The 26,369-nt window shown below is 36.9% G+C and overlaps 1 pseudogene; it reads left to right on the top strand.

Annotated features, from left to right (window-relative positions):
* Window positions 1-25,670, top strand: part of LOC135210662 (uncharacterized) — a 58,308-nt pseudogene extending 32,638 nt beyond the window's left edge.
* Window positions 25,671-26,369: the final 699 nt, after the last annotated feature.

Here is a 26,369-nt window from a genome sequence, read left to right on the forward strand (position 1 = left end):
TGCGGTCCAAAATTTGTCAAATGATTTCCGGTTCATGGTGACTATTAAGTATACTCTTTGCAAAAGGCTTCATGTGAATAAAAGACCTTCTGTTGCATTTGCAATGCTGTGGGATGAATCACAAACTGATGGGGATAGCTCTGCAATGTTTGAAAAGTAATTCACTGTATTTTGATGTACTGAAGAAATTATTGGGCAAGCAAAGGGTACAGTCATTGCTACTGACAATATTTCTTGTCATTATTTTTTGGAATTTTTTGAAATTTTGTTAACGTTGGATCTTTCTTCTGGAGCGAAAACTTAATCTAGGATAGCTTAACTTTTGACGAAACAATTGGGCTGTAATATATTTGTTTACTTAACCTTCCCAACTCTCTCTCTCTCTCTCTCTCTCTCTCTCTCTCTCTCTCTCTCTCTCTCTCTCTCTCTCTCTCTCTCTCTCTTTCAGTGAGTTTGTCTCCTCATAATAACCTAAAACTACAAGATGTCTGATAACATTCATCAGCTGATTCATTACAAAAACGTTCAAATCCTTTTCCCAACTAAAACGTTCCCTGACTCTTCCCTTTGAAACTGTTTAAGGAAACTGCCTTAGCATTATTCAAAGTGGAATATTCCCCCACCCCTCTCACCCCACCACCACCTCACCTACAAACCCCATCTCATATCTCGTGTTAGAATCAACAGATTTAAATCAGAATAGCAACCAAGTGGACATTGCACTACTTCTGAAGTATATGCGTATTCAATAAAAACGATATGGACGCCAAACAGATACAATAACAATAACTAAAATATACAAAAATAAGAAATGAGGAAATTAAAGTAATAAAGAAAAAAAAAGTACACAGGCATATCACTCCCTCTGAACTACTTTGTTTTCTGGGCCACTCACCATAACCATATCACCCTGTCAACATAGATAAGAAAATATTGTTTAATTACCCACTTAAAGCCTATAGTACGTTCGCTGTAACGCTGATTGTTCGATAAAGGGAGCTATGCAACATCGAGTCTGGTAAAACACCTGGTTAGGTTACCACGAAGAAAAAAAAAAGTAAGATATGAAAAAATACATTGTCAGTACATACGCAGGCCTGCAAGCAAGGTGGTTATTCTAATCTCTTCTCTAATCACGTTTCCCCCCATCCAACCCCCCTCCCTTTAATACACCCTGCTTTTTTCATTTAAAGATGAATCACTAGCATTGAATGCCAGACGTAACTAGCACAACTACTGAGGTCACGAACACAAATACACACAAAACATAATATGTATATATGAATATATATACACATTTAATAAAACCACAACACATACACACACACACACACACACACACACACACACATATATATATATATATATATATATATATATATATATATATATATATACCCACACTATCCACAGGTGAAAAATAAGAGACAGGGTGTAGGTCCTGACCGGTTTCGGCTTTATTTTCAGTCCTTTGTCAATGGCTTGAAAATAAAGCCGAAACCGGTCAGGACCTACACCCTGTCTCTTATTTTTCACCTGTGGATATGTGTGATAAATGAATCACGTGCTAAAGTTATTATAATCATATATATATATATATATATATATATATATATATATATATATATATATATATATATATATATATATATAATGTACTTACCTACCAATTATTTTTTAGATCATGCTAAATGACCAACTATTTCTGCGCTCACATTTTGGGTTTTCCGATTCTTGTATCTGCATAATAATCGACCTCGAACGTATGCTTAGCCATGACACCTTCCTCCGGTATCTTCATTTATTGTTGGGTGTAATTATCTCTGTCATTACAGGGGATGCAGACGTCATTAGCCCTGGTTGCGTGATTGCTTTGGAGTTTAAGAAAAAATGGACAGCTGAATGCAGGAATATTTTGCCTTTGATAGATAATAACGAAATGCTGAGACGCTGCGTGAGCGATGTTGCTCAGGGACTTGTGATGTATTTTGACAATGGTCACCGTAAAAGACATATTTCAGTACATATACATATACACACACACACACACACACACACATATATATATATATATATATATATATATATATATATATAAAATATATATATATATAATATATATATATATATATATATATATATATATATATATATATATATATATATGTGTGTGTGTGTGTGTGTGTGTGTGTGTGTGTGTATGTGTATTGTGTTGGTTTTATTAAATGTGTATATATATATTCATATATACATTATATTTTGTGTGTATTTGTGTTCGTGACCTCAGTAGTTGTGCTAGCTACGTCTGGCATTCAATGCTAGTGATTCATCTTTAAATGAAAAAAGCAGGGTGTATTAAAGCGAGAAGCGAGGGGGGTTGGATGGGGGGAAGCGTGATTAGAGAAGAGACTAGAATAACCACCTTGCTTGCAGGCCTGCGTATGTACCGACAAGGTATTTTTTCATATCTTACTTTTTTTTTCCTTCGTGGTCACCTAACCAGGTGTTTTACCAGACTCGATGTTGCATGGCTCCCTTTATCGAACAACCAGCGTTACAGCGAACGTACTGTAGGTTTTAAGTGGGTAATTATACAATACTTTCTTATCTATGTTGACAGGGTGATATGGTTATGGTGACTTGCCCAGAAAACAAAGAAGTTCAGAGGTATTGATATGCCTGTGTACTTTTTTTTTTTTTTCTTTATTACTTTAATTTCATCATTTCTTATTTTTTTATTTTAGTTATTGTTATTGTATCTGCTTGGCGTCCATATCGTTTTTATTGAATACGCATATACTTCAGAAGTAGTGCAATGTCCACTTGGTTGCTATTCTGATTTAAATCTGTTGAATAGGAATATAAGTGAAATCAGGTGATTTAAATCTACTTTTGAAAATAAGTTGAAATGCAGAAAGTTAGTTAAGACTTCTAACACGAGATATGAGATGGGGTTTGTAGGTGAGGTGGTGGTGGGGTGAGAGGGGTGGGTGAATATTCCACTTTGAATAATGCTAAGGCAATTTCCTTCAACAGTTTCAAAGGGAAGAGTCAGGGAACGTTTGAGTTGGGGAAAGGATTTGAACGTTTTTGTAATGAATCAGCTGATGAATGTTATCAGGCATCTGGTAGTTTTAGGTTATTATGAGGACCAAAAACTCTGAAAGAGAGGAGAGAGGAGAGGAGCGTGAGAGGAGAGAGAGAGAGAGAGAGAGAGAGAGAGAGAGAGAGAGAGAGAGAGAGAGAGTTGGGAAGCTTAAGTAATCAAATATATTACAGCCCAATTGTTTCGTCAAAAGTTAAGCTAACCTAGATTAAGTTTTCGCTCAAGAAGAAAGATCCAACGTTAACAAAATTTAAAAAAATTACAAAAAATAATAACCAGAATTATTGTCAGTAGCAATGACTGTACCCTTTGCTTGCCCAATAATTTCTTCAGTACATCAAAATACAGTGAATTACTTTTCAAACATTGCAGAGCTATCCCCATCAGTTTGTGATTCATCCCACAGCATTGCATATGCAACAGAAGGTCTTTAATTCACATGAAGCCTTTTGCCAAGAGTATAGTCACCATGAACCGGAAATCATTTGACAAATTTTGGACCGCATGAAATTCGCCCACATAAAATTTATAAGTTCATTTGATGCACTTAAGAACGTTACGAATACCGTGTTTGCATATCGTATTCAGGTGATAACATAGGCAGTAATGGTAACACAAGAGATAATGAATCACTACTGCTTTACAGAGCAAAACGACCTTAATTAAAAAAGTAAGCTGGCCATAATTCACCCAGAGATATTCGCCACTAACACGCACACAATATATTATACTGCAAGTTGAACAAACGGCTCTTTGTGAGTCTTGTAATTGCTCTTTTTTTCTTCCGGTGCAAGATGGTTATGATCTTACAAATACTCCTGTTCTCAAATACTCCTGTCTAAATGGGTAATTCCCATTTAATTAGTAAAGCATTTTTCTGTGTTTAATTGTCCTGTTTTTATCTATTAATGAAATGCTTTTGTATTAATAGAAATTGCTCTCATGCTGCTCACGTATTCTGTAGTCTCTGTTTTGTGTGGTACCATCTGTTATGTCATTCTTGTTATCATTAATTCATCCAAAATTATTTATATTCTATTGTCTTTTTAACGTCATTATGTTGGGTTATCCTGGTGTTATACGGGATGGTAGAGTTTCAGGCTGATTTAACGTCCTCCTCCCCCCTTTCTGGGCCTGGCCCCACCCGGACCCCCGCCACCTCGAAGCTCACTACGTGTACCTCACAACTGTAAGTGGATCAGTTTTCGAATCTCGAACCGGAGACTTGGGACGTTCCTTAATATCCAGTTTCCTTTGTTGACGAGTAGTTGTTGTAGTCTGCTGTCAGTCGCCTTTATTTTTATACACTGGAACCATTATTCTTCCCCTCATTCCAGTGGAACTTCTCCCCTCATTCAGAATTGCCGTGAAAACAGTGGTGAGCCACTCAAACTCTCTTCAATTTTCTTCTCGTACCGCACATTCACCAAATCTTCGAAAGACTCCAGCAAACTAAAAATTCATTAACTTCAGTCAGCGTCTTTCCATTTGCATCTTTTACACTGGGATCCATTTCTTCATTAACCTTTTTCTCCATAGTTGCTGCCTTTCAGGGCATCGTTTTACCCTCCATAAATTTCCTGTCCACCTTCTCCCTCTCTTTTTATGATTTTGCCTTCTTCTTCTTCTCTCTCATTTAACAGAAAATGATCATATCCTCTGTTTTGGGACTACACTTCCGATGATCTCCTTTTCCATTTACCTTTTTGTTTTCTCATCTCCTCACTTAATGCATTAATTCCTTCATCCTGCCCTCATATACCTGATAACAGTCTTTTATGACCTTAGGGTCATACTCTGGAATTGTAAAAAGTTGTCCTTTAAATAGCTCCATTTCGCATCTTTAACCCTAGCCCTCATTTCATCATTTTCCCCCTAATATACCCTTCTCCCCATATGTCTGATAACTCGCTTGTTTTAATTACATTGATAGCTACATTTTCATCTATTACTCTTCAAATTGTGTCTATCTAATCTTTGCCTCAGCTAAGTAATGGTCATATATACCTCAAGAAACTCCTCTTCTCAAAATTATATCCATCACCTATTCTTTCCATCTAATCTGTTTTAACACATTATCATCTAGCAAAACTCTCTCCATTCCCATTAACTTCTAAATCTCCGTGAGTACCAACACCGTTGTACGGGGATAGTGCCATCAGTGCACCTCTTGCGGTGCAAGGTAGGTATTACTTAAAGATCTATGCAGCGTCCCTTCGGCCCCCAGCTGCTAGCCCTTTCAACCCTTTTACTGTGCCTCTGTTCATTATCTCTTTCATCCTTCTTACTTTCCACACTCTCCTAAGAATCGTTTCACAGTGCAGCTGCGAGGTTATCCTCCTGTTACACCTTTAGGACTTTTTTACTCTAAGTTTCCCTTTTAGCGCTGAGTGACCACATAGGTCCCGGCGTTTGGTCTTTGGCCAAAATTTTATATATTCTATTACATTCTATTCCATTCCACGAGTACCAGCACAGCCGTCTATTTCTTCGTTACCTACATAACTTTACTGTCATATCTACTATAGTCGATTCACATCAACCGTGCATATATATATATATATCATATATATATATATATATATATATATATATATATATATATATATATATATATATATATATATATATCGAGCTACAATGTCCTTTAATATCTAATTCGCTCTACCTCGGAATTAATATATTTTCATATATGCTTAACCGAAGGGGAATTTTTTTCTCGATAATAGATTACCTGTACTTGGGCGCGAACGCAGGTACATTATAAATCCAGGACCGTCAGTGGAAGCGGTACCACCCAACCGCGAGAGGCTTAAAGGTATATGTCGTCTCTCACCTCAAATACTTTCTCGCGCTGAAGTATTCGTTGGTTTGGAGACAACATCAACCCGCCTCGACTCCGGTAGTTAAGTAGCGCTTTTGACAACACGTAGCATTTTACATAAGTCATATCACATTACCGTGATTCATATACATATATCGAGCTACAATGTCCTTTAATATCTAATTCGCTCTACCTCGGAATTAATATATTTTCATATATGCTTAACCGAAGGGGAATTTTTTCTCGATAATAGATTTACCTGTACTTCAGCGCGGAGAAAGTATTTGAGGTGAGAGACGACATATACCTTTAAGCCTCTCGCGTTGGGTGGTACCGCTTCCACTGACGGTCCTGGATTTATAATGTACCTGCGTTCGCGCCCACCCAAGTTACAGGTAAATCTATTATCGAGAAAAAATTCCCCTTCGGTTTAAGCATATATGAAAATATATTAATTTCGAGGTAGAGCGAATTAGATATTAAAGGCAAATTGTAGCTCGATATAGTATATGAATATCGGTAATGTGATATTTTGACTTATGTAAATGCTACGTTTTGTTGTTTTTCAAAAGCGCTACTTAACTACGGGAGTCGAGGCGGGTTGATGTTGTCTCCAAACCAACGAATACTTCAGCGCGAGAAAGTATTTGAGGTGAGAGACGACATATACCTTTAAGCCTCTCGCGGTTGGGTGGTACCGCTTCCACTGACGGTCCTGGATTTATAATGTACCTGCGTTCGCGCCAAGTACAGGTAAATCTATTATCGAGAAAAAAATTCCCCTTCGGTTAAGCATATATGAAAATATATTAATTCCGAGGTAGAGCGAATTAGATATTAAAGGACATTGTAGCTCGATATATGTATATGAATCACGGTAATGTGATATGACTTATATATATATATATATATATATATATATATATATATATATATATATATATATATCATATATATATATATATATATATGGAGGTGTGTGTGTGTATTATGGGTATTTCCTTTCGGTTAGTAATATGACAACAATACAGGATCTGTCAGTACTAAAATCCAAACGTCAAGAGGTCAAGGCGTCTCCGTAATGAAAATGAATTATAAACAAAACTCTCTTCTGAAAATTGGTATCAGAGAATAGATGCCCTTTTAGACTTTCTTACAAAATACATAAGTCCAATGACTCAGTGTCTTGATATTACAGTCTTTTTTTTTCTTTTTTGCCCGAGGAATAGAAAATTAGACTCCAAATAACTCTTCAGAAAAGAAACATAGAAGACATGAGTTGGGAATGCGATGATTTTATATTCTGGATAGAATGGAGGTATAAGAGATGAAAAGAAGACAAGAATCTTATTTTGCTAAAACTGAGCCATTAAATTGTAAAGTAGAAAAGATGCGTTGCTTTTAGGATCTCCAAAAATGCAGATATAAAAAACTTCAGCTCCGCATCAAAAGGCTCCTGACTGCATCAAGCGAGTGCAGTGTTTGTGATGCTTTTGCTTTGCTTTAAAAGCAATTTCACTTCGGAGAGGTCTACACAAGATGGGATTAGATCGGAGAGCTCTACACAATATGATTATCTTCTGCAAGCACTATTAGTTTAATTTACTATATTCAAAACTAGTAATCAAAGTTGTAAGATGAAAACCAAGATAAATGCTCCGCTAAACCTACATCCTCTCAGAATTATGTCTGCTATTTTAGCGGAATCATTTAGCAATGCTTTAGCAGTAACTGGTATATCACATTTTTCAACAAATCTTCCAATTTCCATATAAGAATGTTAGACCGCTTTTGAAGACTATGTATTAATCATGATCAGTATTTGCTGCTCCTCTACTGCCGCATCCAAGGCTTTCATTTCCTCGAACTCACTCATGTTAGGTATCTTGTCTATCCCATTTGAGTAGTTATCGTTTTGTTGCATGAAACTAGCAATAACCACAATCTTTTTATTCAGTTCCTTCAGATATTCCTATTTGATACCTGACACATATGTTTGAAGTTATGCATGGTAACATACTAACAGTCTTACGAACTAAACGCTCACAACTTAGAATTGTAGGGGTAGTCTCATCTGATTCGGGTTCCTCCAACGATATCAAGAGCTAGTCTCTCGTGATAACATTTTACAGGACGTTTTATCTAAAATCGAAAATGTATCCAGAAACAGCTCTAATAAGGATTAAAAATGTTACCGAAACACTGGTTTAAGAAAAAAGCGCAGCAGGTTACATGACCATGATTATGAATAAAAATTCTGAAAGATACTCTGAAGAGATATGGGTCCACGAAGAGCAAGGAATAATTAGAAATTTAAGTTACACTGGCAAGGTAGTAGCAAGAAATTCGATAAACTTACTCTTAAAAGATTGGGTATTCAAGTCACGTGATTCTAGTTTTGTTAAAAGGCTAGTCCCAAGTAAAATGTGGATAATCATCATTGGTTAAAAACTATGACGTTTGGGTGACGTCTTGCTACGTAGAATACAGTCGATGATGTAATAATGACATAATCTATGCTTTTAACGTACAAACGAACAAACGAAAGCTCAGTCTGAAGAGGAATTTGAGAGAGTTATGAATTCGAGGGACTTAGTTTTTTTCAGGTGGGTCAAATTTAATTTTGATTTTTAAACCACTACCAGACCTAGCGCTGCTTAGATTTATATATCAAACAAAACCTTGGACTTAACTCTATTTATGAAAGTACTTAAATTTGATAACTTGCTGGTGGAGCTATTGTATAGAATTACCCCATATAGTACTAAACACTTTGTAAAAAATTATATATATATAGGAAATATCCAACAAAAATCCCCACATACCTTAACACCTTCAAGGATCCTTTCTCAACCAGTTATGTTGACTCCACAAATTCACTTCCCAAAGAACTCGACAATTACAGCTACAACTACCAATAGCATTTAGAACTCGAACAAGGACAACGGAACAAGGAAGTGATATCGGCACTTTGTATCCTTGTGAAAAAGTGGCGCCATCTTTTAATGAATTTTCGTGATTAACAGGAACTATGGAAAATTTACATTTAAAACTACGAAGTAAATCTGAAAAGAAGCTTGATAATATTACCTGTCATTTCCAGAGAGAGAGAGAGAGAGAGAGAGAGTCAATTTTCAGTTACATGACGTCATATCCAAGGCAGATTTTCTTGAATTCTACATCTTTATTCTGGAAAATAAAAAAAATGAAACATAATTCAAAGGTCCACGTTAAGTATCAATGACAAGGCCATACAAACTTACACAGCAAATCCCCAGAAACAGAAGCAAGCCTGAGGGAACAGGGCTCGCAGAAGATGGTTTTTGCCTAACAGTTGTGGTAATCAGCTTGACATTGCTCTATTTACACAATCATTGTGAAAATAAGAATGACCTGTGCATGAATACCTGTTTGAGTATAATGTTCATGTTTGTACATCTCACAAATTTTAGGGAGTAAAGTTTAAAGTGTGTTAGTCCACAAGCCTCGCAGAAGTAAAGCTTAGATTGTTTGTTTGTATGGTGCTTTTACGTTGCATGGAACCAGTGGTTATTCAGCAACGGGACCAACGGCTTTACGTGACTTCCGAACCACGTCGAGAGTGAACTTCTATCACCAAAAATACACATCTCACACTTCTCAGTGGAATGGCCGGGAATCGAACCCGCGAGCACCAAGGTGGAACGCCAACACCATACCAACCACGCCACTGAGGCGCTCAAGCTTAGTTTGTGGGATCGCCTACAGTTTAGTTGGCCAAGAGTATCATCTGCTAGATGGCGTGCGTATATTTTGGCGCGATTTTTGAAAACATGCGGTAATAGATTATAGAAAAGCCTATAAAAACATTAAGGGGGACCGTGTTGGAAACCGGGGTTTTTGGGTGGGGGAACACACATATTGAAGGGCAAATGGGAATCCTATTTTCAGGCATAAATTTTCGTAAAACGGTAAGGGGGACCTATTGGGAAACCGTTTTTTTTTCTTTTTTTTTGTGGGGGGGGGGGATACAAAGACGACGACAATTAACAGTAGGAAATACATGAAACAGCTGTGTAGCTGACCCCCTACTCTACATTCGTTCGGACATGAGTTGCGCAGCCTGGCTAACTAAACTGTCCCCCTACTCTACATTCGTAGTTCAAACATACGGACTGTTAGCCTAAGTGGACGTTCGGGCATGAGATGAGCAGCCTGGCTAACTAAACTGACCCCTAACCAAATGAACCTAACCTAACCTGACTTAGGCCGCATGCCCTAACCTGGCCGGGTGGACCCCCAGATTGGTAATAATGATTGTGACCTAACCAAACGAACCAAACTAACCTGACTTAAGGTGCGTTCCCTAACCTGGCCGGGGGGCTTTGCCCCCCTGTACCTCCCAGTATGGTAACAAAGGTTGTGACCTGACCAAACGAACACCACTAACCTGACTTAGGGCGCAAAACTGTCTTCCTCTTTCACGAGGCTCATTGTTCCCTCTTTGCAGTGTTCATATTAACCACTAAAATTGCCTAAAAGGCCACTTTTAAAAAGGAACGAATGTAACACGTCAATATTGTCACAGAACTTGATCAAGTCCGAAAACGTAACCGGGTTAGCAGCGACAAAAGCAAAGTGCGACGGACAGGATGAGGAGTAGACGGCGACGCCATGTTGACTGTTTTGAATGGTCGTGGTACGGTGGTAGGTCTTCTATGTCGAAGGGACTACGTACCTTGGCGGAGGGAATATGGGCTGGGCAAAAGGTGTTGCGTGGCCTGGCCAACTGAACTTATGAATTCGCAAATTTTTCCCTATCTTTAATTTCTGTTTATTGTAAGACTTTTTCTCGTCTTTTGTCGTTCCATCTTTCTTGCTACCTCGATATTATCTTCCCATTTCTCTCTCTCTCTCTCTCTCTCTCTCTCTCTCTCTCTCTCTCACAATGTGTAGGTTGTTTTGGGCGATCATAACATGATAGTCTCTATATATTAGTCATTGCTGTATCTTCCAAGTATAGGAGCTTCCATCACCACAACATAAAAAAATACGTCATAAGCTGAGGCTGAGAAAGATATTGCTTCTCCTCGGGAAGAATTTCTAATATTCCACCAGCTTCTTGATTACCACAATGTTCCTACGTCTCAAAGATATCATTCCTTACGTTAATGAATTTTTGTCGCTTGTTTCCTACGATGTTTTCATTTGTCTCTAGACCAAGGAATCTAAGGAAGTTATGTGGTAGCAATGGGGGATAAGGATGTCCCGCAAAAGGTAAATGTTTTGTTGATCATCTGAAAAATCCCATCAATAGCGATATGACAAATTTAACAGGAGCATTCTAAAAAAAAGGGGGGTGGGGAGAAGAAACCCTACAACAAAGTTTTCTTAGACAGCACAGCTTTCTGGAAAACAGACTTTGACAAGAGAGAGAAAGCATAACAGCCATTTTCATCGCACATACATACTCGCATTACGCCAATCAGAGAACAACAGAGACTTATAGCTCCATTTCATATTTTGAAATTCACATCTCTTCATTCCTACCACTGGCATTCACGACTGTTCTCCATCACTTTTATAACCATAGCTTGTTCTTCTAATTTTTTTTTTTTTTTCATTTTTCTTTCTGAGCACTTACTCTTTTGTTTCAATCCCCCTTCCGCAGTTTTTATCGCTAACAAATTCTCCTATATTTTTCTTACATTCTCGTCACTTACTTTTATTTCTTTCACTCGCCTCGCCCTTTATCCCTGCCGTTTCCCAAACATTCATTTTCACTTAACCCTACAGACTTACTTTGTTATTTGATACCTGTCTCGATATACATCCGTTCCTTTTTTCCCCTTTGGATACATAAGCATTGCTTTCTACGTTTTCTGAAACTAATTCACTATGGTAATTTCCTATCCTAAATTCTCCTTGATTATTGTATGTATCGTATCTTTATTCCTCCACTTCCTAATCGTATTTCTCATAGATTTCATCTCAATTTACTCTCCTCTACGTTATAATGTATTTCCCGAGACATATTTCTTGCTGTTAAAACCCTATAAGCCATATCTACATATTTCATTCACCTGAAATACTTGAAACTATATCCATTTCTACGTACACGCTAAGCACCATAATACACAATGAGCCATAATAGACACTCGTTTAACTGACATCTATCAGATTTAAGCACCTTTTACCGCCATCAATCCTTCCTTCTTCTATTCAACGTTTTCTGTCCTTCAAACTATTCCCCTTGACATTTCACGCGAGTGTTATATTAGTCTCATACTGGGAACTCTATGGAACAGCACAAAAAAAGTGGTGTTCATCATAGCGAGGAGCTTCTGCCTCTCAGCTCTCTATCTGTCGCTCTTCTGCCATAATCTAGTCTAGGTAAGAGAGCACATCAGTCTTTTCTAAGGTCTCTTTTTTTCCTACTACTTATGTCCCAGACTCTCCTTTTTGAATATGATCGTTATCCAAATTTTTTTTATTCGGGGAAAGTCTAATGTCCGTTCCTTTTCATCAATTGAAAATGAGTTCTGGTCTTTCTGATATTTCTGGTCAGGGATTTTCTTCCCTCTTTATCCCAGGTGGCTCTATACATCAGCTATTCCAAAGCTTTTTACCACATTGTTCATCCTCCTCCTCTTAGCCTATGACTTCCTCTACATCATCTGCCAAAATTAATTCCAGAGAACGCACAATATACTCAAGCTCGATGCCTCCATGACTCAATTCTGTCACATTTCTCTACCTATGCATCCTACAACTTTTCCAATGCTTGGTTAAAATGAGAGTAAAATTTTCTCCTCTATTAGACTCGTCGGTTGTTGAGATTACATCATGTTCATCTTAGGTATATTATAAAGTTCACTTTGGTAAATCTGTTTGTGTGTCAGTTTATCTTTCCTCGTTTTCTTCCAGCTTTTCTTAGATTGATGTGCTTACTGAGAAACTGACATCCAAAGAAAGTGTATTTATTACCTGGGTTCGTTATATAATGTTATTGCCTTATAATACGTATTTCATATTTTTCATTATAACCGTACCCGCTCTATTCTTTCTCATTTCTTGTTGGATATCTATATTTACTTGAGTCTGAAAAACATATCTTTACGTTATAAACTTACACTTAAGGGATTATTGCTACCTTATTTTTCTTTCCTCCACCCGTCTTCATTTCCAATACTTTCCTGCGCGGCTATTAATTTTATTAGTTCACCTTCTCTAATCCCTCCCAATACCTCTTATCAATTTGACGTTAACAATTGAATTTGCTTTCAAGTTTTTCTCTGTCGTTCGTTTATTTTCCCATTCATTCATTCCTTTTCATGCCTCGTCTTAAGCTCAGTTCCATCCCCTTCAAAGTCACTAACATTACCAATGCCATCACTAAACCTAATCTTTGTTTATAACGTTGGTATCTCCTGCTCCCTTCCTTTCCCCTGACTATATCCGTCACTTTCCCAAGGGATGCAAATTCTGTAATATCTCCTGCTGGGCGTTGCCTTCCTGTTCAAAGTGAAGAAGGCATTAGTATGCTTTACACGACAACTGCTGGGGCTGCTACAGCTACTGCCACATTCTGTATATGTCTTGTACATTTGTACCCATCTCAATTTTTCTAACCCTACTTTATTTTCGTTCATCATTTTACTTTCCGGCAGCAGTTTGCTTCACTTCTCTCTCCTCATTAAACTCTTTTATCTTCTCCCGTGTTCTCATTTTCTGTTTTATGGTTCATAATGATTAAGCAATGAGTTTTCAAAGTTAATCTCTTTGTTTCTATTATATATAAAGGTTATTCTCTGAACGTTTCTACATCATCTCCTTATCACCAGTCCCTCTTCTCTTGATTAATATTTTCCTTCTCCATATAGCCTCCCTCTAAACTTCTCTCTTTGTAAGAGACTCCTACATTTCTTGTCCTCCGCCAAATTACTCATCAAAAGCGGTTTAACAATTTAATTTCTACTCCCTTTTCAAAGAGCCATACTACATTTAGTTCACGAATTACAATTTTTATTCATCAGATAGGAAAACGTGTTCGCACTTATTTCATTATCTTCCCTTTATTTGCTTACTGTTATTCTACTTTAGACTGAGAAGGCACGAAAGGTGACAAAAGTCATAGATGCAGGAGTGTGCGAGGGGACAAGGCGGAGGTTGTGTGCTTACGAAACAGGAAGGTGAAGTTCAAAAGTAAAAGGAAAAAGCTTATGTGATTCACACGAATCTAAAGAAAGCTTACGGCAGATTTATTGAGGGGCAACGAGAAGGGAGCCGATGCTCTGTGGTACAGAGGGAAAGTTGGCCAAAGCGACGAAAGATTCTTTTATCATGGAAGTGAAGCATCCGTTAGCGTTTGTAGGCGGGAGAGTGTCTGGTTTGGTGTGAAAATGCGGCCCAGAGACACAAGTGTTCTGTTTCTCCATTGCTGTTTGTTGTCTTCATAGAAGGAGTGATGCAAAAAAGCAGAGAAATGGCAGTAGACAGATGATGTAGTTCCTAATTTTCGGGATGAGGATAAATGGAGTATGGAATAGCTTGTGTTAGTAGACGATCCCCTACTAATTCTGGACAGTGGAGTCAAACTTAGGATTTCGTGATTAAAGCTCCTGACGACAAAGATTACATGCTTACAATGAAGGAAATGAGAAAAGCCTATAATACTACTTCATACAAATTAACAAAGAAAACCATCTAACAGACATATTTGACAAAACTGACCAAACCTTAATAATCCTGCTAGATCAGTTTAAAAGGAACTTGGAAACTCATAAGTTGGGGAGTCACCTTCATAGAACTGCTCTATTGCGAATACACTTCAAAAAGAAGTTTCGCAGAGTATTATTCCTCTGTTTTTATTTTCTTCTTTGAACAAGGCAACAAGAACTCGTCATCGAAGGAGTACATTACGACGTCAGAACTCGCGTAAAAAGAAGAAAAAATAGACACCAAAATTTGCTTGCCAATACTACGACGTCTACTCACGTCAGTTCCATGGAAGGCATTGCTTGCCGTGTTCCCTTTCGCCTTCATGGCATCAAAGAATAACATAGTCCAAAAAACAATGGTATAGCTTTTAACTGTTGCTTATCCTTTTAAAAAAAAACCTAGTCAATAACGTTGCCACTGGACAATATTTATTCACTGGTGATAACGATAATAGCAAGAATATAACCGTTATTTTTAAACAGGTCTGTTTGCATCCATTGGTAATGAATAGAGATTGGATGCTGGTTTTATAAATTACTTCCAAATGGAATCGCTTTCCCTCTTGATACTACGCTCTCCCTAAGTTCAATAATTCACCAGTGGAAATTTGAAAATGGTACCTCCACTTTTAGCAAAAATTATATACAATTTTCATTCTACAATCTGACAATTTCCCTCAAACGACGTTTTTACTGAAGAGAAACCTTTAATGTATAAAAAAAACCTATGGTGTATTTACTAAACCACTATTTACAGAATAAAAACCTAAATATATTAATGACAGTATTTTCTTTTTTATCTTTCCTTATAAAACACTTGGGGTTTAAAATAAAATCTGACATTTTAAATGAGACACCACCATTTATTAATAATTTTTTTCCTTTTTCATTTGCAGGCAACGGTGGACGTTGGCGGCGAAAAGTCTAAAGATAAATCGTCATCCAAGACAGAGCTCAGCCGGACCAGTATGTTAAGCTCAAAGCTCCTCCACACCGCTCTTCTAATCCTCTTCTCTGGTGAGAGTTCTGTGCCTTTTTCCAGCTCGGATTCATCGAAATAAGAAAGCGACAAAGAAGAGTAAAAGTGGGAGATAAAGTCCCACCAGGGAAGGAGAGTTTCCTCATTCATTTGTCCTTCGGATTCAAGTCTTCCAGTAGGAAGCGTTTCTAAAAGACATGAGGATATCCAGACGTTATGCGATAGCTATTAGACAGACATGTCTCCGAAAAATGCGATCAAAAGTCTTTATCTCTACTTCTCTCTCTTGCCACACACACAAATATATTTACAACATACATTCTTTTTAAAATTCAGTATGGTACAAATACAAAATAAATCTGATCTCTGTTTTCTTGGTTTTCCATGTTTTTATTTTATTTCGCAAATTGTCTATGTGTTGTTCTGACGGTGGACAGAACAAACGCGGATGGACACAAAGCTATTTGAATAGTTTTCTTTTACAGAAAGTTAAAAACTGAAGAAAACGTAATTGCTTGCAAAACACAAAATCAAGTGAAGGAAATGCTATAAACAACTCAAAACCTTGAAAAGGTTCAAAAAGAGCAGTTACGAAAAAGGCTACTTCTTTGCTTTTCAATATCATGAGGTTATGGCAATGCACAAAGGCATCTGAAAAAGGTAACTTAAATATTTTAATACCTTTCTTTAAGATTTCCTTTTTATAACCTTTACTTGTCAAACGTAAACCTAACAAAATGTAATTTTTAACATAAGACAGCTGAGAGAATGCGTTATAGACATTGCAAACCTAAAACAATTTCAAAGGCCAAAACAAAAACCCTCTAAAAACAATAACTATTAAAAAATGTCCCCATTAATAGGGCAGAAACTACGAGTGTTTACACCATCGAGAAAAAGCGTTCCTTTGGAGAGCACACAAACGAATAAATAATCTGAAAAAAAGATACAATCGAAATAAACCACCGCCCCCTTTACCTTGACACACTTCACCACGGGTCCTGACGCCCATAAAACCAGGATTTTATTGAGCAGCCTCGCGATTACTCTCCTCCTACATCCAGTTTCCGAAGGGACGTGGACTAAGCCGAGGTCCATAGAGGGCCTTATCATTCAACTCGCGAAGGATGGCTCGTTCCCAAAGGTGCATTCTGAGAAGCAAGCGTCAGGTTTTATGGAGTGAGCTGGGACTCGAACTGAGACAGGGATGAAATGTGGAAGAAATGTTTATATACCCTTTCACTTCAGGAACACAGAACGGGAGGAAATGTGAATGTATATGTATCTATATATATATTCACAAACTGAAAATATTGTTTTTAAATGACGCTTTGAAATGTATCAGAATGATAGAATTTTATTGAGTTTTAAAGAAAAATGCTTGCTTTAAATCGTCATGTTAAAAGATATCAAAAAAACAAATCTTTATGCTCATTTAAAGACTTATAATGCTAATGAAATAAAGGCTATATATTTCCCACTTTCGAGAAAAATTCCTTTTATATGAAAGATATTTATATGTTATGTGTATATATATATATGAGATAAAATCATATATATATATATATATATATATAATATATATATATATATTTCATATAGAATGAATTTCTCGAAAGTGGGAATATATAGCCTTTATTCCTTAGCATTATAAGTGTTTAAATGAGCATAAAGATTTGTGTTTTGATGTCTTTTAACATGACGATTTAAAGTAAGCATTGTACTTTAATACCCAATAAAATTCTATAATTCTGATACATTTCAAAGCGACATTTAAAAACAATATTTTCGGTTTGGATACCTTCAAAAAATGACATTGTTACAAACGACGCTGTTACCTTTCCATAAAGCAAGGGCGAAATTTCATTTATAACTTTATCGGGGTTAAAAGCGACAAACAATCTAATAGGGAATCAATAAATCAGCTTACTTTCCTTACAATTCAATGTTATCAGGTAATCACATTGCAAAAAGGCATCCCAAAGAATTTATTCATATATTTGAATTTCTTTCGTTTCTAAACGCATGTTTTCATCAAATATTCTTGTCAAAAACAATAAAGCTAAAATCCATCTCATATAATTATTGTATTTTCCATTTATATCCATGAGTTTCTATCTAATTCCAGTTTACAGAGAAATTATAAATAATCTGAATTTTATTAACATCTCTCATTTAATCAGACGTAGCAGTTTTAAGCTCTTAATTAACTTTGTTTTCAGCAGCCTAACGTGCCACGCATTACTCCGGCATAACTCGGGGTTCGGGATAACTAAGAAATGCGTCCCTTGGAATTTCCTCCTAACCCCACCCCCCAACCCCCCTCTCCCTTCTCATCCTCCTTTGCCTCCTCCTACTCCTCCTCCTCCTCCTCCTCATCTTCTGTTCCCTGCACCCTTTTCTTGGGCTTCTGGAGAGAACTGGGACCATTCCAAAAAGATTAAGGGAATTTGCTGTATTACGTAACTCTGACACCTTTAGGCTCTCTCTCTCTCTCTTCTCTCTCTCGTTTTGTATGATTTACATTACACTTTCATTTTATAACAACGTTTCTTTCTCTCAACCTTGGAGGGAATTTCATGAAGTTCTTACTCTGCTTCTTTCTACAGTCGTATTCTTAATACTTAATACTAGTCTATAATTGACCTTCACGACGAACTCATAATTTATATAATACACACACACGAATATATATATATATATATATATATACTATATATATATATATATATATATATATATATATACATACATACCTATATATATATTATATATATATATATATATATGTATATATATATATATATATATATATATATATATATATATATATATATATATATATATATATATATATATCTTAAAGGCACAATAATAGGGTTGTTAACTACCTTGAACATCTCAGCTGGATTTCTTCTGTGAGATCAGCAACTGAGGATGCCAACGCTTGCAGTGATCTAGCACGTACTTGGTAACATGACCATAACTTCCTTGATAAGCTGAAAATATGACTGTGAATTTCAAAGCAACTGAACTTGAATATCTGGTTTCTAACTCCTTATCCTGTAATTAGTCGATTTTCATTTATGCACCTCCGGCCAGCAAAAATAAAGAATTTGGCACTTTCATTTATCAAGCCTCTCATAATTTTGTATAATAAGTGTCCTGTTTTGTTGCGTCCGTCCACTATACATATCTGATGTTTAATAAGGTAATATGCAAAGAAATTAATGACAGTCATGTAAGTAGTCTTGCCCTTGAATAACTATCAGTATTGACTAACTGCCAACATACAGGCCAACCCCCCTCCCCACAACTATAACATGAATTAACACTCACACATAGTATGGGAATAAAAATTAATAAGAAGCAAACATTTAGTGCCCCCTTTTGTAAAAGGGAGCATCGTTTTTGTTCATTTTGTGAAGTGGCCCATAATTTATAATTATTTTGGAAATAAGACCATTGTTTTGCTCACTACTAATATTGTTATTTTGAAGGTGACAGTTGCAAAATGACATTACATACATACATAGGTAGTAGTACATAAAAAACATCCATCACACACACACACATGTTATATACACACACACCCCCCACACAGCCACACATATATTATATATATTATATATATATATATAGATTATATATAAGTAATATATATTATCTATATAGATATATCTCTATATATAGTAAATATATATTTATTTAATATGTTTATATACATATCAATAAAATCTCGCTAAACCCACGCTTGTTATCAAGATTTTCAGATAATCTAGGCAAAATTTGGCTTACCAGATGGATTAGCCGAAGATTTTACGATTCTAATTAAAAGTATCATTTTAATTTATTTCTTTTCCTACTTTCCAGCTGACATGTTGGTCGTCGACAGCAAAGTTCGGGGGAAACCCAACCGAAACAGGGTTGACACAGGGGATAGCGGAGGGGGGATCTGGGGACAGGACGAAAACTCTCCTCTTCCGAAAGGGCCGCATTTCGCCAAGGACACGCCCAAGTCAGTCCTGGCAGCCGTTGGGGCTCCTGCCCACATCCCCTGCAAGGCTAGAAACCTTGGGGCCAAATCTGTGAGTACTTGAACCCTAAGATCTTATGAAGACATTGCTTAAAACTCTTGAAATGTGACTCAACTGTCTCGTTTAACTTCAGCACTTTATAGTGAAGATACTGGAAAAATATATCCACAGTAGTATGTCTGTTTGATTTTGTTATTTAAAATATATAAGGCAGAAAGCTTTCGATGACCTGCACGGTCCCTACTTGTCAAATCCTGACTATAATTACAAAAAGTGACAACACAAAAAACAAACGTCAAAAACAAAGAGATTTTGTGTAGCCACTTTTTGTAATTATCTCATATTGACAAGGATGACCGTGCAGGTCATCGATAGCTTTCTGCTTTAATATATTTTACAAAACAAAATTCACCCCCCCAGAATACTACTGTGGATTTACTTTTCCATTTTATTGACTCATGTGATTATGAGTTCTCTTTGAATGATGATAATGATAATATCTTTCCTACTCAGGTGTCATGGATCCGTCACAAGGACCTGCACGTCCTGACGGTGGGATCCTTCACGTTCACGAACGACGAGAGGTTCTCGGCCCACAGAGACCCTTCTTCGGGAGACTGGGTCCTCGTCCTCAGGCACCCACAGCCCACAGACTCAGGCTTCTTTGCTTCTACGAGTGCTCCATTTCGACGAAGCCCGTGACCGCCGTCAGTGTCAAACTGGAAGTCGTCGGTGAGTTGCCCCTCAAAGAAGTCTCTGACCTTTTTGTTTGATGTCGTTAGAGAGAGAGAGAGAGAGAGAGAGGAGAGGAGAAGAGATAAGAGGAGAGGAGACAATGATTCCTTCATTTCTTTATCTTTTGAACTTCTGAACGAAGACTGTGATGATAAATGTTTAGTAGTGCTTGGAAATATTAGAAAAAACGGAAAATGTACTAAATCTCATCTGCGATATGGCAGATACATATTCCCTCGACACTCCTACCTAGGCAGACTGGAATGAGGCTGCTTGCCCCATGCCCTTCCACGGGTAAATGTAAGTCACCACGGCCGTCAAAATCAGGTGCATAATTCATTGTATAGGTTGACAAGGGCAACACTGGGTTTGAGTGAACTGGTCCTGTATCGCTCCATCCGTGCAAAGCATCCGAACTCCTGCCTTATTGCTAGTTCCTCGTTGGACAAGTGGTTTACATGCTCGCGTTCGATTCCCCGCTCTGCCAACGTGGAATCAGAGGATTTTGCTTCTGGTGATTAGAAAATAATTTCTCGATATAATGTCGCTTGGATCCCGCCATAAGCAGTAGTCTCGTTGCTAGGTAACCAATTGGTTCCTAGCCATGTGAAAATATCTAATCCTTCGGCAAACCCAATGAACTACAAGGCTTAGACACAAAGTATATATATATCACGCATTACGCTGCGCTGGAACCCGGCGCTGCCTGCTGTCTACCTTACCCTCCAGATCCTTATTACCCTACCCTGCCTGCCCCACCGGGCCTGACAAACAGGTTTTGTCAGGATGAGGGTGGATGTGTCATGTCTCCCTTACAATCACGATCCTATATCTACCCCGGCCCCATCCGAGTCGCAAAAATAAGAAAGATCAGTCCTGATTTTATTATAATATATATATATGATATATATATATATATATATATATATATATATATATATATATATATATATATATATATATCATTGGTGAGTAAATATGATTCCAAGTGATTATGAGGATGTTCATGATCTCAGGTGGTGATAAATTAAAGCTGTAAATTCTTCTCATATTGCTCAATATTGCATGATGGTAACTTGAACAGGGTGAGTAATGAAAATAAATTACTTTTATGTCCGATAAACAACACAGACGAACCTTGAGCAATAGAGAACACTAATACCGGACGTAAACATGCAGTGATTGCGAAATGCGTCATCAGCCCAGTGTATGTTTGTATTCCATTGCCATTTATAACAGCAACTTTTTCATATTCCCTGATCAATGTTTGCACAGTAAAGACAACGCCCGATTTGTTCTCCACGGGAGAAAATATCAAAATAATTTTTATTCTGTTTTGACGACCTTCTCTATCATTCCTGCACTTTTTCGTGCAGCATACCGTACATATACGCATACACACTTCAATTTATAGCGTATCCGGCTTCTATCTGCGACGGAAGGGGACAGACCCCAGATAGAAAATAGTCTTACGCTCCAACCGCATTAACAGCTCATTTGTAATATGAGCTCTTGAGTTCCCTGGCAATAAATTCCTTTCTTTCAGAAATCGAACATCTAAGCAAATCCATTGTTTCCGTCTTCCATTTTCCTTGTTCTGAAAAGGTTGAATATAATTATACCACAGTAAGAGTCGCGGCATAGGACGAGGCTCTTTCATGTTATATTAATGTTATATATCACTTACTCAAGTGATATTAATACAACTCAATCTTACAATTACCTAAGAGAAATTCGTGTTGCGGCTGAAATATTTTTCGCATATACCAAAGAGCTTCCTTTCCTTCAACTGAAATGTAATTGACTTCCTATCTGAAGATGTGTCTTTCCTCTAACTTGATAGTTTCTTATTGAAATTACAGCAAGCTTTGATCTTTACCGCCTCCAATCAGGTCCTGTCACAGCATCTTTCGCCATCAAAACAATTGCTCCTTCCATTTCAAATTCTGCGTCTCAAACAACGTTCAGATTCCCTCTAGTATATGTATAAATTAAGATGAAATTGGGCTCATTTTCGAACCAAAAATGACGCTGAATAGACAGCCTTCATTTCCAACCAATATAATGAAAATGGAGGATATGTAACTTGCACCTTCAAAGCAAAATAAAAAGGAAAATAAAATATTATTTCAAAATAAAGTTTGCAAATGATAAGCATCCGAATATGCTTTGACATTTGGCTGGTATCATTGAACTCACTAATTAGCACTGATTTCACAAGAGTCGGCTTATTATATCACTCTTTTTACATAATAATAAAAGCATAGCACTTATTATAATGTCTGCGTTTTGCAACAAAAATCTCATTCTGAAGTATAAAATTCTTCTGAACATACAATTTGCATATTGGTTTTAATGAACCTCATTTGACATTATGTTTAAATTTCAGTCGAAAGGCTGATATTCCTTTGGGAAATTTCAATACCTAAGTTCAGTGACGCGACATGACATTATTTGCTAATTTAAAAATATTTCTTTTACCACAAAGGAACTACAATCATTACGTTACTGTCATGCTTTTAAGGAATGCCTGTTCATGATATTCTGAGCACTTTCCATTACTGTAAATTTTTGTTCTCTCTCTCTCTCTCAATATATATATATATATATATATATATATATATAATATATATATATATATATATATATATATTATATATATATGTATATATATATGTATATATATATATATATATATATATATATGTAATACATATAGGTCATGATACATATATATATATACCTACACAAAACACACACATAGACATATACATACGGATACATATGTGTGCATGCGTGTATGCTCGAGCGCGTTTGGGTAGAATGCTGTGTGAAAGACCTTCTATCATCTCGTTTATTAAATTTCCAATTTTCTATCCAACGATTCATTCCACTCCCTTCCCTTCAGTGCCTTCGGCAGAGCTCCTGGGGGCCAGCAGCGTCTACCTGGACAGAGGCAGCTCCCTCAATCTCACCTGCGTGGTCCATTTCAGTCCCACGCCGCCCGAATTCATTTTGTGGTATCACAGGGATAAGGTAAAGCTGATATTACTGCTGTCAGATATTTAAGGTGTGGTTTTGATTGCAATGTCAATAATGTATAATTATTATGGACTGAAAAGAAATCTAATATGAGTATAGTTTGCAAAACAAAAACAGGAGGATACACGATTACTTAATATAAACAAAAACAAACAAACAAACAAACACACACACACATATATATATATTATAAATTCACTGAACACTACTTGAACAATGATGATGTTGCTAAGATTAGAACAGGGAAGTCTTTCCATACAACTTCCTTTCACCCCATACTTTCATATCGATTTTACCTTTCTCAAGAAACATTAAGTTTCCTTAAGCGTCATAAGCTTATCAGTCCATAATCCTGTCATAAGAACCCTCTGTACCTTCGGCAATCATCATTGCACTATTCCTCCTCAATCTCCTTAGAAAATTATCTATTCCTCACAAACGTATAGATTTTCCTTCCGTCTCCTGTGTGGTTCTACAAAAGGCTTTATCGATTCTGGTTTCCATTACAAATCTCTTTGGATACAAAAAAACAATTCCACTGCAGCTGACGCCTCTTAACGAACTTCAGTATATTTTCGATTCAAGCTTGTGGCTGACATTCCTGTTTCTCAATGCAATCATTATTGCAGTAGCTTTTATTATTGGACACATCGTCTTCAACGAAACATATTATGAACAATTTTTCCGCTCTGTCTAGATGGTAACAAAAACATTTAAAGCTTACAACATCTCTCCTGCATATATTCTATTAATGTTTTAATAGTTAGCTGCTGTATAATACTCTACATAAGGCTTTCAATGCTGTTTCCAGTTCGTTACAATAGAGTTCTAAACATTATCTGTTTTCCTATCCTCTTTCCAATATATTTATCGTCAACCATTCTCGTTACATTTTTCCTTCCAGTTGGTGAACTACGGGAGGAGAGGAGGTCGCGAGATCCAGGTGTTCACTGAGCACAGAGGCGAACTGACAAGGTCGTCTCTCCTGGTGCACAACGCCACGTTGCTGGACTCGGGCAGGTACTCCTGCAAGCCAGCCAATGCCAAAAAGGTCTCCGTCATGGTCCACGTCCTGGAGAGTAAGATATCTTGTGGTTTTCTTTTATTATGATAATTTAATGTATTTACTCCTCACTATTTTCATTACGTTTAGGAAGTAAACCTTCTCTACTAGTAATGGCAAGTCAAGTTTTAAATGTCTGTTACTCCCGAGAGCCAAGGGCCTTGAGCGGACTTCAGCTATGAACTACATTTTTCGAGAGCAATAAAACCAAGCTAAAACGTTGAAAACCTCACGCGGTTTGTATAATCGAATGTACATGCCTTTATCATTAACTAAGGCAATCACTCAGGTATGGAAGCCGTACTAGCTCTGTGACATCTCCGACTTAATTATCTGGTAAATTTATAAATGGATAAGTTACTTAAGCTCCAGTCGAAGCCTCAGTACAGGTCTCATAATTTTAACCTCAACTACGGGATAAACAGATACACCCCTTTCCTGGGAAGTCTTGCGATTCAGCGATCTTATAACTCATGCAATTTAGATAACTGCTTCAACACATTCTCTCAGTCAGGCAACCGCCGCAATTATACAATATTCAGATTGCATTCTTACTTCAGAATCTCACTACCAATATAATTTTCGAAGGTAAACAAACAAACTCTTCTTCTCTGAAATCGCAGGTGAGACTCCAGAGGCCATGAAGACCACGGGCAGCGGAGCTGCCAAAGCGCACGATAATTTCTTCTTCAGCATCATGACCGCCGTCGCCTTCTGTCTCCTCAACTCCTCGAGGGACGACTTGAACTTCCTCATCAAGGCCATCCCGTGGTGTCTGCTATTTCGTTCCCTCTCTCTCTTCGCTTACAGATGAAAAAAACGAGGAGCTTTTTCGTTCCTGGAATAAGGCTACAATCGCAGTAACCGCGAATCAATCAGAAGTTTCTAGAATCAGCGGCTCGTTGGTTGCTGAGTCAAGCTTCACACAGACAATAAATATGAGACTGAGATAACAGTAAATAGATTATCTGAATAATGTAAATATTGTGGGAATCTCAATGGAAGAATTTGGATGCAACTTAATATTAGTACAAGATGGAATTTTATAGATAGGAATGTTTGGACCAAGAAGTTTTTGACAATCTAACAAAAGGTGCTGGGTATCTGCAGTATTTACATTAGCTTCGAGTTTGTTTGAACGTTCTGTCTTTGTATTTGTGTAAGCTATTAATCTGTTTTATACCACTCGAGCTTTGGGTAAAATATTCGAAAAGCATAGGGGGATTTTCAAGATTACTGTCTAAGATTATGTTAAAGGAGAAGAAAATATTCATTCTCTTTACAAACAAATCGGGTTAATGGACTGGTCACACTCAATACAGAGCAACTAAATTTTTAAATACTATGCTTGCACAACTTCTTCTCTCAAGATATCATGGTTACTGGGGCCGTTTAATATTAAAAGATTTGTTGATATTTTGTCCTTAAGTGTTACCAGTTTGCAACAAATGCTTACGATAAGACTTTCAATTGTTGAACTAAAAAAGGAAAACACATACATACATCATCTAAATTCTTATAAACAAACAAAGACCTCTTCACAGGGAGCTGCTGAGACATCATTTGTAAAACGTATATTATGTAACAGGTCAGAGGCTAGAGTTTAATAATTAGTGGAAAGTTGAAGTCACTTATGGACCAATCAATACTATAACACTGTTCTACTGGAGAGCTTTTACACAGGGTTAGGCTTCTTTAAGCGAATGTTCCAATACAATAAGAAAAAATTCGCACACTTTCAAATACAAATGTGTGGTTTACAAGACAATATTCTTCCACATGCCTGACGGATTAGTAGTTTTGTAAATACATTGTACGGTTGAGTTGTGCGGTATAAGGGTAGCGTCATGTTGAGTCATTTCAGTGTAATATAAACAAATCATA

The sequence above is a fragment of the Macrobrachium nipponense genome, chromosome 4 (genome assembly GCF_015104395.2).
Source record: "Macrobrachium nipponense isolate FS-2020 chromosome 4, ASM1510439v2, whole genome shotgun sequence".
NCBI lineage: Eukaryota > Metazoa > Arthropoda > Malacostraca > Decapoda > Palaemonidae > Macrobrachium > Macrobrachium nipponense.